This window comes from Ursus maritimus, unplaced genomic scaffold (assembly GCF_017311325.1).
Source record: "Ursus maritimus isolate PB19 unplaced genomic scaffold, ASM1731132v1 scaffold_13, whole genome shotgun sequence".
In the NCBI taxonomy this organism is placed as follows: domain Eukaryota; kingdom Metazoa; phylum Chordata; class Mammalia; order Carnivora; family Ursidae; genus Ursus; species Ursus maritimus.
In genome coordinates, this window is record NW_024423675.1 from 44,282,506 (window position 1) to 44,299,639 (window position 17,134).

The 17,134-nt window shown below is 40.9% G+C and overlaps 1 long non-coding RNA gene across 1 annotated transcript; it reads right to left on the reverse strand.

The window, feature by feature from the left end:
* Positions 1–1,739: 1,739 nt before the first annotated feature.
* On the reverse strand, positions 1,740–11,202 carry LOC121102237. Its single transcript, XR_005834280.1, has 2 exons — positions 11,160–11,202; positions 1,740–1,869 (listed from the first exon to the last, which is right to left on the reverse strand). It is a non-coding gene; the product is annotated as an uncharacterized LOC121102237 (long non-coding RNA).
* Positions 11,203–17,134: the final 5,932 nt, after the last annotated feature.

The following is a 17,134-nucleotide window of genomic DNA, read 5'->3' on the forward strand; positions in this document are numbered from 1 at the left end:
ATTTTTTTTTAAAAAAAGAGATTGTGGTTTTGTTTGTTTTTACTACTTACAAAAATGAATTTATATTACCTCCACAATATTACATTTGTGAAATATAACACCATCATAATTACAAATGGCTCTTAGGGGATTTTTTATTTTGGTAGGATTTTGCCTATGATCATTGAATAAAGGAAATCTTTTTGCAATAAACTGTTTATAACAAACTAAGCGATATTCATCAAAATGTTAAGTCTAAGATAGTCATTTGATGACCTGTGGAGTCTAGGGGGCCCAGGAAAGTGGACAATTTGGAAAGAAAATTGAGAACTGACACCTCTGACCAAGCAAATGGCCAGGAAATACCACTTATTCAAAATCAATATTCACTGGGGAAGAAGCATTACACAGAGCACAAGGCATAGCTCTGCCACTTACCATCTATAACATGCAGGGCATATACCCTTCTACACTTAGCTTCACTCTGTGCATCTGAAAAATGGGGAGCATAGTCCCACCCAAAGTGATATCCTGAGTATTAAATGAGCTTAAATATAAAAAGCACTTAAAATCCAGTGACTAAAACAGTAAGTACTCAAAAACTGTTATCAGTTATCTTTATGTATTAAGTACATATATGTTCCAGGCATGTAGTCGATCAGATGCCAGAGATGTAACAATGACTGTCACATGAAACATGCTTGCTGATCCTTAAGTCTGACCCTCTCACTTTATTCTGGAAAAGTCTGGTTTTGGTTTGTTTTTAATGTAGCATTTGGACCGTATCCAGAATTCATCATATAAGCTGGTATAGGGCTGGTGTGGCCCCTGGTACAACTTTTTCCATAAGTACCATATCTCAACAAATCTGAGATACCATCATTGAAAGATGCATTATTTTAGGTATGATTCAAAAGCAAAAAACACTGCCAATCATAACTGTAAGATGCCATCGATTGTCAAAAACTCCCTAATTTCAATTCAAAAGGTGAAAAAAAATCTGTGTTTTAGAATTAATGCAATACGGTATTTTCATTTCCCCATCACTGCCTAGAATCCACAAAGAAACATTCTGCCTGGATTATGTGTATATATGTGTTAACAGGATGGAAGGGGAAGTGGCTCATGAGAAAGACATTTCACAATAGACCGGAACTGGCTTTAAGGGAAACTTACTGATAATATTGGTGTGATAGATCCAGGACTGACTGCGTGCCCCATCCAAGGGCTGCAACTAGTCAGTCAAACACATTTATTTGGTCCCTACTATTTGCCATCCACTATTAGGTGGAGGGCCATAGGCCAGATCCCATCTATTCTCTGTCAGGGTTCACATTCTAGTAGGAGAGCAAGGCAGGAAAACAATGCAGATCGATGGTTTCAAGACACTGAAATATACCCAAAGTCTAGAAATAGTACAAGGAAAATGATTCATTGGGGGTGGGACAGTAGGGAGTATGTACCAAAGAAGGCTTCCTGAGAAGGCTATATTTGAGCGAGGCTTTGAAAGATAGCCTAGAGCCGAAGGAGTAGCTAGGGAGAGCAACGGAACTGACAAGAAGGTGTGGGTGTCATTATGTCTCTTCCAACTTCGTTCCTGCCCACAACTGTGGACTGTATGCCCTTCCTCAGCTGGGCAGGGCTGAGTAGATGGAAAAGCGGTATGAGTCTTCTTCTGCCCAAACCGGTGACATCGTAGCCCATGTGAAGTGCCTTACTATTATTTATACACATCCACAAAGAAGACGAAACAAAAACTAGCACAGACTTGGTACTTTATTCCTTCTTCATGGAGTTAAAATGCTTGCCTTTTTCAAAAAGCAACATGAGGACTGTGTCTTCAGGAAAAGTGAAGATATTCCGTTTCTTTCGAATTCTCCATATTTTACTCTGCAAGAGAAATGAAGGGGAAAAAAACACATTGCGTTACAAGATGAAGAACTCGACCTTGTCATGAAGTTGGTGGAAAATACAAGTAAGTCAGGGCAGTGGAGGAGCACATGTGATATTTTCTCAAGTGAGGGGTTTGCTCTGGGGTTGGGAGGGTCTATATCAGCAGGAAAAGTGTATATAGAATTGATTCCATTTTTCTCTGGGCACTCATTCAACTCCGTCTCCTTTCTGTCTCCAGTCATTGCTGATGGTGCAGTTAAGATTTTATTATTCAGAGAGGACTCTGGCCAACCTTGACATTTCCAAAGCAACTCATTTCCTTTATCCTATCAGCTTGTCACTGCCAACACAGGGTCCCTCCTCACATGGCAGAGTAGATTGGACCAGTGTAGTGCTGCTCCTTCCTTGTTTCATTTTAATAGCTATCGTTCTTCAAATTGCCTTCTTCCTACATCCGCCACCTATTGACACCCTCAACTACACTCTGATCACACACCAGATAACACCTGTTTGATCAGATTCATATACCAGAGCAACGATATTCCAGATGACTCATCTCTGGACTTTCTGGGATTTCAGGGCGAATTTGTCTACAAAGAATAGATGCATAGCCCAGGTTGTCTCTGAAATAACAATCCTGGATCAGTTGCACAATTCCCTGGACACTGATTGTGGCTAATCAGAGATAAGAAAGAATATAAAATTATGATTCCAATCAAGTGAACCTCACCCCATAGAAATATCTTTGCACGGTGATCATGAATGCAAGGCATAGAGCATAGTGCACCTGATTTAAAATTTTAAAAAAGTTGGTTTCCCCTGGGTAGGGCATTCTCAAGGGCATCCTACCCTAATCTGAGATGATAGGTATTCCGGAAGGATCCAAAGCTATAAAAGAGGAGAAACACAGAGGAAGGAAGTTTGGTTTGTCTTTATCAGAACCTGTATTAGTTTAAAACAGAGAAAAGGCAAGCCTGACCATCTTCCTCATTATTAAACGAACTTAGAAAGTTGCATAATCTCATTTTTAAACACACTTTGGTGAACCAAAGAATGTAGCATGCTGTGCATCAGTGGGATTTAATGTTCAAGTCAGACCATAAAGAATTTTTCTGTGTACATAATTTATATATTTTTGTAAAGCAAAAGGAATTCTGTTTTCATCAGGAGATTTTCTTTAAGTCAGTGCCAAAACTCCTTCTTCTTCTGGGTCCAATGTAGGGTCACCCCATTTCACAACTGGGAGTGCTAGGGAAATAATGGGAACCAGAAAGGACAGGTGAACTCTTGGGTTTCAATTTGTGTGTAATAGGTTGGTCATCTCTGTCTTCTCCATGCTTCCTCTGGCTCCACAGAGGCAGTGGTGGTAGAAGAAAATGATAGTGGAAGGAATCAAAGATGGGGGATATTTTCTCCTCCCATCCCTTCCCTACTTACCTACTTAGGCCCTGTTCACACGCTTATCGCTTTTCCCATCAGGGAGGCTTTTATGGCTCCAGAACTGTAGGAGTAATCCCCTCCTAACAAAATGTCATTCAGCAAACTATAATGACAATATTATCATGGTGTGGAGTTTCAAGTAGAAAGTATTTTTGTTTTGTTTTTTGAGAGAAATGTAGATATTGTATTAAGAATTAAATGGTTCACACATGTTGAGTGTTTGTTATGTTATTTATTAAACCATTAATATTTTATTAATATTTATTTTATATAATATATAAAATAAAATATATAATATATAATAATTATTAATTAACATTAATTTTATTAATATTTATTAAAATTAATATTTTATTGAACATATACCAAATTACATTGATATATTTAAGTTATATTCATGGAAAGAAGTATGTATGGATCTTTTTTTTCCCAGTAAGAGCACTCTGAACAACTATATGTCTTCCAAAACCATCTAAAAGTATAAAATCATAACATTTTAGAGATTGGAAAGATCGTAGGCATCACTTAGCCTCTTCTATTTGTTTTCTATGACAAAAATTGATCCATAGCTTAAATGCCTCATTCAAAAACAACCAACAGACAATGGTAGAGGGGCGTGACATTGAGGAGTCTTTCTATTACATCATGGCATTCCTGGCTCAACCACATGGATACACTATACTGAGTCATTAAGAAATTTACAATATATTTGGAATAATAGAGTCTAAGGATCTTATCCAACATAAATACAATTTGCTAACATTTTCATGGACACTCTAAAGTAGCAGGATCCCAACTAACAATTATTTCCTCATTTTGTACTTTTTAAACTGTCTAGTCTACCTCATTACTAACTCTGGCATTACCCCCTTATTATCTAAACAAATGCCTAAGCTTGACTCATGACCATGTTTCTTTCCCGCATCTGTTTTTATGCTCCTTCTGGCCATCCCTCAGTTACCACAATACCTTCCTATCGCAGTCCTTTGACTAGCAAAGAGAAGCTTGAGAACCAAGAGGAATACTTTCCTGTCCAATTAGAAGCACAAATTTCGAAGAATTCCCTTCTATAGTAACAAATTCAATTATTACTCATTGATTCATTTAAGAATTCTTTCTGGGACATATCCCAAGCTCCAGGTGCTGGATTATCTGTTGTGGAGAATCAGAGGTAAATGAGACATTGTCCCTGGACTTGCGGAGCCCATAATCTGGTGAGGAGGGCAAGATGTGTATACTAGTACTGTGGATACAGGGCAGAGAGAGCAATAAACAAGATACTGGCCAGGTGCTTTGGGGACTAGAGAAGAAGAAGCCATATCTGGGAATCATAAGAAAAATTTTGTCTAAATATGCAAAATCCAAGAAGTCAAGACATTAGGTGTTAGAACTCTTTCAGGAACAATTTCATCCCCCTACAGTGGAGGAAACACAGCTGAGAACAACATCTGGGCATTCTGACCAGAAGAATGTCCACAGTCATTGCCACATCACCAAACAGAATAGGGAGGTCAATCTCAAGGCCTCTGGAGTAGGAATAGAAGGTCATGATTGGAGAGAATGCTCCAGAGAGAATCTACTAGAAGACCAACCCAGCCATCTGTAAGACATTTGAAAAATAGTCAAACCAGACAGCTTTGAAAAGACATGTTCTCAGTGGCTCAAGCAGGCAGGCAGACCAGCCTCGGCTGATTGTGGGAGACAAATCAGTCACAGGGGCATTCTGACATTCTAGGTGCATTTTGGTCAGAGGAGTGAACTGTCACTTGACACAGTTGAGGTTGAGACATAGCAACTAGCACTTTCTCTTTACTGCAGCTGATGCAGCACCCAAGCCAGAGGGCTCCCCTTCTCTGCATGTGCTTGGGAGACACCCAAATCACTATATTGCCTAAATCTCAGAGCTCTCAGATAATGTTGGGTTCCTCTGAAGGCCAAGACTAGGATGAGACCAGTGAGGCACATTGGATGCAAAATACAAGATGCTTACTGCCAGGTGCCCACCCTGCACTGGCACCATCCCGGAGAGCTTCCTTAAATCCACCTCTCCCCAAAGAGTGGCATCCAAATTCTAAGACGTGGAAGGGCTTCAACAATTCTAGGGCAGGTAGATACTTGCTGTCAGAGGGAGGTATAGGGCAGTGAGTAGTCTTGTCAATTTCCCAAGGATCTATGATTAAAATTTCCCATTGACTGAGTACCAAGGGCCATAGTATTCCTAACACCTAGTCAAAATAGGGCTTTTCTGATTTCTTTTTTTAAATGAAAGATTTAATTCATCCTTTAATTTACCACTTTCCATGAGCTCACTTCACATCTCCCCAGCCGAAAATGTAGTTCACAGCCCCTTCTTGCTCCATTCATTGAAAGCAGAGATTCAAAATATATGCTGTTCAAGAAAAAGTTTCCATGTAGGATAGTTTTCAAGTTCTGTTGTAGCTTAAGCCTTGGTTGTAATGCCTGAGTCCTGCCAAGGAATGCCAGCTGTCATGTTCAAACACTATTTTAGGATTAGTGCACATTTACCACAATGCCCTCTGGCTCACTCTCCTGAATGAGACTTGAAATTGGCAATCATTTTTATAAACAGAGCAATAACCACAAAATAGTCAACAAATTAAATATATGGTTTAACAACTACATAATCCGGGAGAAAACATAATTATTTTCAAAATACATCTGATTTTCTTTGTGATCCCATTTATGTTGCTTCATTATTTTCCTTCTTTTGTTTTTAAATAAGGCTAGTATTACCATAAATTTGTATACATGTTTCTCTTTCATTAAATTATTTTTCTTCTCTTTACATTCACACTAAAAAAGTCCTATTTGGGAAAGAGGGAAAAAATAATGAAATTGTTTATAAGGAAAGATAGATATATTTTCTTTATATAGCACATTTCTTCAAAAGAAATGGGTATATTTTTCTCAAAGGACAAGAGAAAAAGAACTAAATATATTATATTTCACAGAACCACAAATTTTTAGATACAAGATTAATTACACCTGAGACAGAGCATAGTCTTTCCTTAACACAAAGTCATAGGTTCTCACCAAACCTTTTTAATACAGCAAGGATGAGCCTTGTGGCAAGAAGTCCCTCCTGCCCGGCTTCCAAGCAGAGGCCATTTTCCAGTGAGCCGGCAAGCAGCCCAGCAGACTCAGAGGTTAAGTGAAAAGCTCCAACAGCACAGAAATGTGGGCCCTTCCTTCAGTGATTCATCACCCAGCAATCAGACAACTGTGGCCAGAGTCTGAGCATAAATTACTTCATCACAGTCAATTTTAATATAAAGCCAATTGAAAGACCTTTGAAGTCTGAATGCAACTGAAGAACAACTCGTTCACCTGTCACTTAAGATGAACTTCAGGATATTTTATACAGTTAAGAGCAAGAAGACAGAGGGATAATAAAATATGACAGTTTATCCAACTACAATTGTAAGAGGAATCTTCAAATATCTAGAGAAATTTTTAGATTTATGAGATGGTTAATCCTATTCTATATGAACGTGTTAATAACATACATACATCTCTTGGAGAGAAATAGAAATTTGAGGCATAATAAATGGGCAGTAATTAAGAGAGCAGTACTAGAAAAAACAGCAACCATTTACAATATCTTCTTTCATTGACTTCTCACAAAAATCTTGTGAGGTGTGGTTGATACTTCAATTCTATTTTGCAGATGAGAAAACTGAGACTCAGAGGGAGAAGGAAACTTCTTCAAGGGCACCATTTTTGTTGGTAGCAGCGCTGGGATTTGAACCAGGGGATGTTCTGGATGCACGTCCACACTCGTCCTCATGTCCTAAGCTGCTTAATCCAGATGATAACTGAGTTTACTAGGATGGTGATGCTCAATGGTGATAAAATTTATGTGTAGCCAACAAGTTATTTCTATGTGGTTATGAGAACAACCTCACCTTAGAAACATTTCCCATTTTGAAAAGGTGGTCTTGTGAAGCATGTCAGCGCTGCAGTCAATTCTGTAAGACTCACAGTCAGCAGGAGAGAAAACTGGTGTGTGGGTAAACGTGCTTGTGCTGGCAATTCTGTTTGCTTCCAGTTCTACTTTCTATCCTTCTTGCCTAGTCTGTGCCCTGGGAGGCTAGCCTCTATGAACTGCATGAAAGCTAACCCTTCCTCACACTCTGGGAATTGGTTCAGCCATAGAAGGCTCTGGTAGGGGACTCTGGGTGGGAGGAGATTGTGCTTGGGCTGTGTATTTTTCCTCCCAGCTGCCTGCTAGCATGAGGGTTGGCAGTGACTGTGTTCCTCCTCAGAAGACTGAAGTTTGCTTTAGCTTCAGCTCTCTTTCTGTCTCTACCTTCCCCCTCTCTTTCTTTCCCTCTCCCCTTCCCCTGCTCTCTCCTTCTCTCTTCATCCCTCCCTTCCCTTCCACCCCCTTCTCTCTCACTCTCTCCCAGAGATCCCTTAATCTCCTTGAATCTACTGGCTGAGAGTGGCTGCTTAGCCTGGGTTTCCCTTAAAGGAGAGGCTGAAGTGAAGGCTGTGTACATGCGGTTTATTTGGGAACTTATCTCAGGGAACAGGTGTGAGAGGCAGGGAGAGCAAAGGAGAAGGAAGTAAACCCCCAAACAAGGATGAGTTCTTGAATTGGCACTGCTATTGTCAACTGGCGCTCAATCCCACAGAATCTTCTGGAGAATTTTACAGAATATATCACAGAACAGTCAGCTAGGGGAGAAATCGGGAAGTGGGCATCAACTGGCTTCCATCGCCCTTTCTTCAAGGGTGGGGCACTGGCACTAACTCACCCATCACAACGTTGTGCACACCTGAATGTCAGGCAGCCCACATCACTGCATCTGAGAAGTCCTAGGACAGGACAGGAGAGGCATCACAGAGCAAGGTCAATGGCAGAGAACCTGGTAGCAGAGAACCAAGTGGAACTCCTCTCTGTGGTGGTGGGAGGAAGGAGGGGTAAGAGAGCTTGTGAAAATGGCACCCTGCTCTTGCTAGCTCTGGAGTTCTTCACCACCCTCTTGTTTTTTTTTTTTTGTTTGTTTGTTTGTTTTTACTTAACCCTGCCACTTATTATAAATGGTTCCTTCTTTAAAATCTCAACTACCCCATTTGGCACATGTGTTTCCTAGTGTAATCCTGCCCACTTCACTGATATTCTGTGTCCTTCCTTCAGAGACTCTTCCTCTCCTTTCTCCACTGTTCTCTCACAGGCAATGATGCCTAATGGTTTTACACTCCCCTCTTGTACAGGGCTGGAAAGTGTCCTTCCAAACTTTATGTCCTTCCTGGAACCTCAGAGAGTGACCTTATTTGGAAATAAGGTTTTTGCAGATGTAATTAATGGTTAAGATGAGGTCATGCTGGAGTAGACGAGGCTTTAAACCAATATAACTGATGCCCTTACAAGAAAAGAGGAAGAGACACAGAGACAAAGATTCAGAAAAAACAGCCTTGGAAGATGGAGGCAAAGACTGGAGAGAAATGTCTACAAGCCAAAGAAAACCAAAAATTGCCAGCAACCACCAGCAGATAGGAGAGAAGCATGGAAGAGATTCTCTCTCAGAACGCCCAGAAGGACCCACCCCTGTCAACACCTGATCTCAGACTTCTAGCCTCCTCCAGAAGTGTAAGAGAATAAATTTCTATTGTTTAGGTCACTTAGTTGTGGTAATTTGTTATGACAGCCCTGGAAAACTAGTACACCTCTTCACCAGGGCTCTCCTTCAAAGTCTCACAGAGCTCTACCAAGACTCATGTTTCATTTTCTCTCAGCCCATTAAAACTTATCTGTCATGGGTTTATCCTTCAAGGTCATGACCTTTACCCCCTGAGAGTAGGTGAGGAAACTGAGTGTCTCTGCTAGGGCTTTACAGTTAGCCAACATGATGCCCAGCAGCACAGCATATCTCTTTCAATTAGACCCTCCTGCCTGCTCAAGGAAGCACTTTAAGAACCTTTAATGGCCAATTGGAAGAGAGTGATATAAGCCATTCCCAAGCTATACCGTGCAGGACACCAGTTGCCCATGTCCTACCAGCTTGAGTGAGAGGCTCAACTAGTGTGGAGACATCCTGAAGTCCACATACCTGCCCACCGTTAGTGACCCCAACAGGACCCATGCAGCAGAGGGGCTGCAGGTGCACTAGTCCCCTGCAGAGTATGGTCGTGGACCTGCCAGGCTGGGAAATAGACACTGCAGTGTTTGTTTCCTGTTAGCACCCCTTGATACGCCCTTGCTGCTCATTCCCACCTTCCTTCCACACCTTCCCGAGAACCCTGCTCTGCCACATATTTAACCCTACCAGAAGAAGAGAAGGTCCAGGGTAAGAATATGCAACTAGCTTCTCTTGGGTTTGTTTCTAAGATGTAGTTCTTTAGATGAGGTATCAGGCTAAAATGAAGCTTTGCATGCCACAGGTTTGGTTTGGTTTGGTTGTCTTATTAGTGTTTGCGTAAGGCAGAGAGTGGAGAGGTGGCCCCACACCTCTCTGCTGCTGTCCTCTGTCACCACAAGCATGGATTTGGGAGATGAGCACACCCAGTCCATATCCAGCCCCCTGCGAATCGGGGACCTGGAGGAAGATATGAGCCTCCTGGAGCATCAGTCCTCTCACCCACGCACTGGGGAGAGTGTGCTTCCTCACAGTGTGGTATGAGGACCAAGCAAGTACGTGCGGCTATGGCACCACAGAGTGGCAGGTGCACAGCAAACCCAGGGGACACTTCTCACTGTTCTTCCTCCTTTCGGTCCCATTTTAAGTATCACTTTCCCTGGTTACTTCGGCTACACTTATTTATGCTTATTTAATTTGTTGTGTCTTATCTCCCCAACTCTGTTGTAAATTCAAAGCCAACTATTACATCTACCATTGCAAAAATATCAACTCCTTTATGAGCATCCCGTGTGTCAGACGCACTTTACTTACCCAATCCTGACATTAAGATAGGACGAGATAGGATATTAACCTTACTTTGGAAATCTGAAGAGCAAGGCTTACTTCAGACAACTAGTAAGTGGTGAAACCAGAATTTACAAAGAAGTCTGTCTCAATTCTAGAATCTGCTCCTTTAAACAGTGCTTCTATCTCACTGTCAGACGCCTACAAAGGACTCCATAGCAATATTTAAAAATCATAAGCAGAACTTAATCTACAAGATACCATACAAGACATAAATGTGCATGTTAATGACAGAGCTTACTTGAAAAAGACTTGTATTAAAATCAAATAAAATTGATTTCATGATTATTCAAAAAATATATTCTCTCCAAGTAGGCTTATCCCCACTATGCCACCAAATTACTAAATTCAGCCGTCACTAAATTCAGTGGTGACTTCTCAGTCAGTCTTCTCTCTTCTTGATCTCTCTGTGGCACCAGATACAACTAATTAGGCCTTCCTTCAAACACTGACTTCACTTGGCTTCTAGAATAACATGTCTCTTGAGTTTCCTGCTGTCTCACCAGGTGATTCCTTTGCAGGCTCCTCCTCTCTATCTGTTAAGGTTGAGGTGCCCTGGACTCAACCCTTGGCCTCTTCTGTATCTACACTCACCCACGCGATGATCTCAACCAGTATCACAGTTTTAACTACGATACACTCACTTCTGCTATCACACAACATGGCATTCCCAAACATCACTGTGCCTTGCAAAATCCCACAGTGACAACCACAGGGTTTATATGAAAAAAATGTGATTGGGGCATAAAACTCAAAAACTTCATCAGTGACCTGTAAACAAACAAACAAACAAACAAAAAAACAGAGAGTGAGAACCTGATAAAAAAGGTAGCACAATTTCACACTTATTAAATGGAACGTGTACGCGTCACTATTACAATATATATGGTACTTTACCTTGACAAAGATGGACTTTGCCTGTGCAGGGTTACAGTTTGAGAGCTCATGTGAAGTCGTGGAAGGAAAGTTTTCTGAAGTCAGTCAGGTAAGTTGTAATAACAGACATGGATGGGTGTGGCTCATAATACGTGGTGAACTGACGTAGCTGGGCTAGGTGTCTGAGGTTACGGGCGTGTATTTTGGGTTTTCTATTATACAGTTCAGTTCCGCTAGTGCCGTTTTCTGCATTCGCTGAGTGTTTCTTCCAGAATAAATTGCACATAATCAAATGTGAAATTCCCATTATGTTTAAATTATTCCCAACTATATCAGCCTATACTAGGCTGCAAAAAAACAAAACAAAACAAAACAAAAAACCCAAAAAAACCCCAAAACTATCTGCAAAGACACTATGTCTAAATAAGGTCATATTCACAAGTCTTGGGGGTTAGGACTTCAACATACGTTTTTGAGGAACACAATTCAACCCATAACACAAAGTTTGCCCCCAAATTTCTGGAAGCCTCACCTAATGTCACACCAGGATCATTGTTTTGTTTGGTTCTTTTTTGAAATTTTTATTGAGAGCTTTCCATAGTAAGAAATACGTTTTATATCATGTCGCAGCATCGTGTGCATGCGCACGTGTGCACACACAAGTTTCACTAACCTACTCTGTGTGAAGTCATCTGATATCTCCTCTTCCACTTTATTCCATCAAAGAGAAAAGTTGCTACTCATGACCCACTAATTGATTTTATGGCACGCTGTTGAGTTGTGACCTACATTTTGAAAAACGCCGTTGTAGAATGAGAACAAAAGCTCCTGTTCTTCTGTTTAGGTTCTAAAGGATCCTTCTTAAGTCTATTCACTTATAAGTAGAAAGCATGTGATCATGGTTAATTGCCTGGCACAGGACGCTGGTCAGCCTGGGTGTTATGATAAATCTTTGTTCTTCACAATTCCTTTCACTCTTTCCACATTCATTCCATTTGCATTTGCAGATATTCCTCCCCTACTTTCAATTTGTTATATTATTTCACATTTTGGTCCCTTTGTCATCTTAAAAAACCCTTCTTACCCACTGCTCGATCACTTAGCGGGTTCGGTCAGGGTAACAGTGCTTACTAGTGCCTCAGAGCAGACCCCGAAGATGGTGTGAGCAGCAAGCTATGGCTTGAAGGCAGAGACAAACTGACCACTTGGCTTTCACCATCTGTCCTTGTCTTGCAGACTGGAAAGTGAAGGTGCTTCTCTACTTTTAGCCTCTGCTAGTCTTTGTGGTTTTCGGTGGGTTTTGCTCTCACTCTTCATCAGCCCCTTTGCCTGGGGGGCTGTCATTAAGGAGCTTGCACATTGCTGGTGGGTGCCTGGTGCCAGCTCCTGACCCCAGCGCTGCAGCCCACTCAGCCCAGAGGTGGCATTTCACTAGCCAAGGCCCTGTGGCCACTCTGCTACAATGGGGGAAACTCCCCCATCTCACTCCAGCCCATGACTCACTGGATAATCCCAAAGAAATACATTTCTGTGCTCCCAGTGGCTCAGATATTTTGTGGGAGACGAACAGTCTATTGTACTAATTTTGCAAAAGAGAATATTATAGGCCAGGAAGCTTAAACAACGTGTTCCTGTCACACCATAAATTAATTGTAAAGTTAGAACCCAAACTCACATTCCTGATTTTCCTGGGTGTTTTCCCATGAGCTATAAAAGGTCTTCATCTTTTCACAATATTGCCAAGGGCAGGCCCTGTTTATCTTCAAATGGGCCAGGATAAATAAAATCTACGCAGGAAATTCTATTGTTCCCTGAAGATAATCAAGTTTTACATTTGTTCTAAATATCGATCAAGTTATGATCTGATCTTTCCTTTCTCCTAATTCTCTTGGCATTTCTCTCTAGCAGCCCCTCGACACCCCACCCCCATCACCATAGCTCACATTCCTCTCCTTCAAAATGAGGAATCTGAGCTCAGATCTCTCCAAAGGAGCCCAAAGAACTATTTTCCTTCAAAGACTAAAATTCTTGCCTTGCATACTTTAAGTCTCCCTGTAATTAGTCTGTGTAAGAATTCGTTTACCCATTCGATGTGATTTGCCTTTTTTCTTAGACACACAAAAGCTGTATTTAAATAGCGCTTTATAAAATCGACAGCATCTTAAAATTTAAAAACATATATTTATATGAGTATTTCTGAAGTGTTCATACTACAAATGGGGCTTGAAATACCTGAAATTACAAAATTTTCCTTGAGTTTCCTAGCCTTACAAAAACTACATTGGGAACCGTTCTCAGAATTTAATTAACGTGTTTCAGATAAGATCATAGACTTTTCTGTAAAGATTAAAGCTACAACCAAGATGGTCTGACAACTGAACCTCTCTCTCTTATCTGCTGGTTTTTTTCTGTTTTCACCAAGCAACCCAAATTCCACATGAACCTACATACATGCTATTGACCACTCATCCTTCTGGCACATTGTGTCTTCCAAGGTCGGAAGATGTGCACATACATTTTTGAGTCTACTGTCAGTGCTTCATGGAAAATTGGCTGCTGTTGGGGGATGAGAGAAACTAAGGGGTTTCCCTATAACTTGCACTCCTGAGTATGCCATTCAGTTATTTTGGAAAGCCCCTGTGAGAGAAGTATTTTAGCCTTTAAAAACAAAGGTTTTTGCTTCTTCAGTGATACAGAACCTTGACATTTCAGAACTAAAAGAAACATAACTCAATGACCCAAGAAAAAACAATGGTGAGAAAACAAGTAAACCAAGTCTAGTGTAAACAGAGGTAGAAAATTATTTTTTATTACAGAAACAAGGCATTTAAGGGTAAGCAGGAGCTAAGATTAAATATAAAAATGGGAAATGTAAAAAGGAAAATACTTGGCAAGGTCTCCTTGACCAGCTTACGTTAGCCAAAGATTTATTTCTGGTTTTGTTTAGTTATTGACTTGACTCAAAAGAGGGGTTTTCCATAAATAAGTCTAAAAATTGTCATATAATCATGTAAATTCATTATTCATTATGATATTATTAGTGTTTATTCCCACTTTTGTCAGTCTTCTGTATAGCTTCTGAGGGATGAGGCATTTATGGTTAGGCTAGGTAATTTTTTATACTACCATTATATTTAGTCAGCTATGAGTAACAGAGAACCTAAACATAGGGGCTAGAACAAATATGAGTTTACTTATTCTAGCATAACAGAAGCTGCCAGGTTGGTTATGGAAGTTGTTTCAGTAATTCAGCAATGGAAGGGTCAATGTCTCTGTGAGTCCCTGGCCCAGCCTTTTCCTCATGATTACAATATGGCTGCTGAAGCTCCGACTATCAGGTCTGCAACCAAAAAAAGGGAGGATATATGTCCTTTTTAATGATACAAGCAAAGTTTCTCAAAATTCACAACAGATTTTTACTTATATCTCATTGGCAAAAACTGTGCCACGTGGCCATTCCAAAGAAGTATGAACTTTTGAATAGAGACAATTAAGGGAAAAAGGGTTAGAAATTGGGTGATGGATCAGCCAGCTCACAAGGTCTGCCAGAGTTTTCATCTGGATATTTCTGATACATGATAATGTGTAAACAACCCTAGGAATGAATAGCCTTGAGAGTTGAGTTGGTTGAGTTCAAAACTTCAATGTCACCTAGAATTTGGTTTTTATTACAGATGAGAAATCAAATGAAATCTTAAAAGTGGCGGTGGTAGATGGACTAACGGACCCCCAATTATGTCTACATCCTAATCCCCATCCCTATGATCTTGTGATAGAGAGATGAGGACGTTATCACAGACTATCAGGGTGGGCCCGATGTAATGACGAGGTTCCTGAGTAGAGAAAAGCAGTAGTGTCAGGGTCACAGAAGAAGATACAATCATGGAGGCAGTGCACAGAGAGAGGGGAGGAGATGTGAAGATGCCGTGCTGCTGGCTTTGAAGATGAAGGAAGGGGCCATGAGCCAAGGAATGCTACAACCTCTAGAAGTTGGAAAAGGCAAGGAAATGGATTCTCCCCTTGAGCCTCCTGGAAAAAGGCAACCCCAAGTGGCACCCGGACTGTAGGACTTCTGACCTCTACTATTGTGAGATATTCAATCCGTGCTGTATTAAGCCACCAAATGTATGGTAATTTTTTACAGCAGCTGCAGAAAACTAATACCATGGTCTGGATCAGATTAGAATGGAAGCTTCGAATTGCCCTTGAAAAGTGAGAATTAATGTCTTTTAAAAGAATGGCTTCAAGCCTCAGAATTATCTTCTATGGGACAGTAATAACTGCTAACACTTACTGAATATTTACTGTGTGTTTGCAAAATGCAAAGGGCATTATAAGCATTTCATTGCACCCTTGAAACAACCCTATGAGGTACACACTAATAGTATCTTCCATTTGAATAAACTGCCAAGGGCCAGGGGCATGAGAGCCAGGGAGTAGAGCATGAGCAAGAGAGCGGGGCACGTGCTGGCATGGGGGGCAGGTTACTGGTAGGGAGTGTCTGGGGACAGTGGCAGAGGCTCACCAGGTTCTCAGCAGCAGCTGGCTACGACGTCAGTGGCTGGGAACCCGCAAGACCATGTGGGACACAAAGGGTCATTGAGGGGACTCTCCTTGCTCTTTTCACGAACACTGGGAAGCATTTGACAAAAGACCGGAATTCTAGTTGAACCACTTGGTGGGAACATTGAACTGCACAGAGAGCCCTTTGTGTTTGTCCTGCGCTGGGAAAGCAGCCAGAGGCTGGTCCGAACAGGGGAAATATATGTCTGTTAAAGGCAGGCTAAATCATTTCTCAATACTTTTAGAGAAAAACGACATTGCTATCAGAATACCAAGGTATGCCGGTCTCCTAAAAGCGATGTTTGAATCCTGATGACATTAAAACAAACAAACAAACACCATATAGCAGCTCTCGCTCTTCATGGTTCTGATACAAATGAGTTTCAGTTAACACAGCATGCACAGAGCAAGGGCTGCCTGCTCTAAGTTCTCAAAGGAATAAACCAGAAAAGGAAATAAACCAGAAAATTACTCTGCAAGAATTCAGATGTTAAAAATACATTAGATGCTACTGCTTCGAATGCTATATCTCTCAAAGGCAACTATTGTGAAAGTATTCTGAGAATCCTCAAAAGATGCATATACAGAAAAAAAGCAATTCTTTAAAATTTAATGATATTTGTGAAGAAAGCTTCAATACCTTCAATTATTATTAACTTATTTGGTGTCTAGTGAACGATGTTTCAAATGTAAGGGAAAACATAAGTTTTGAAAAAGCGGTTGATGAAATTATGCCTAAGAACAGCGGACAAATACCAACAATTTAAACGTATCATATGTGCAAACATCAGCACCAAAGTGAGGACGTAACAGGAGTCAAATTTTATATTATCAGAACGAACATGATCTCAAAGCGACATTTAAGTCCATTGTTTAGCTTAGCTCGACACGTTTTATTTTTGTAAGAACGGAGAAAAAGGAAATCAAACAAAAATACCTCTTTTTTGTGTTTAAACTGGATTTAGAACCATCCCAAAATAACTGTGGCAGGGTCCCTGAGGACAAGCTGGGGAAAAAGAAAGTGTGTCTCATTCTCAGGGAGCAGAAGGGGATACACGACCAAGGAAATTACACGATGAGATGTTCAGGTTCAAAAAATAAATCAGATGAAGTGTCAGGCAGGCAGTTTACATGACTTAAGGATGAGTATTTGCCATCTTTATGTTTCGGGCTCTTTTTACATCATCATCTTTTGTCCGAAGGGATGACAGGCCCCGTCGTGACTTCCTGTGTGCGTAAGGGGGGCTGGAAAGAATGAGGCATAACCGGCCTCCTCATCCCCGTTTCCTCCCGTGTTCATGTCCTATTCGGACGCCGGCCACAGCTTCCAGGACCCGCTGCTGCTATTTCTGGTGATGCCTCAGATCTGGCACAATGGGAAGATTAGATTTAACCCGTCGTTTTTCCACTTGACACGCTTCCTTGTCATTTCC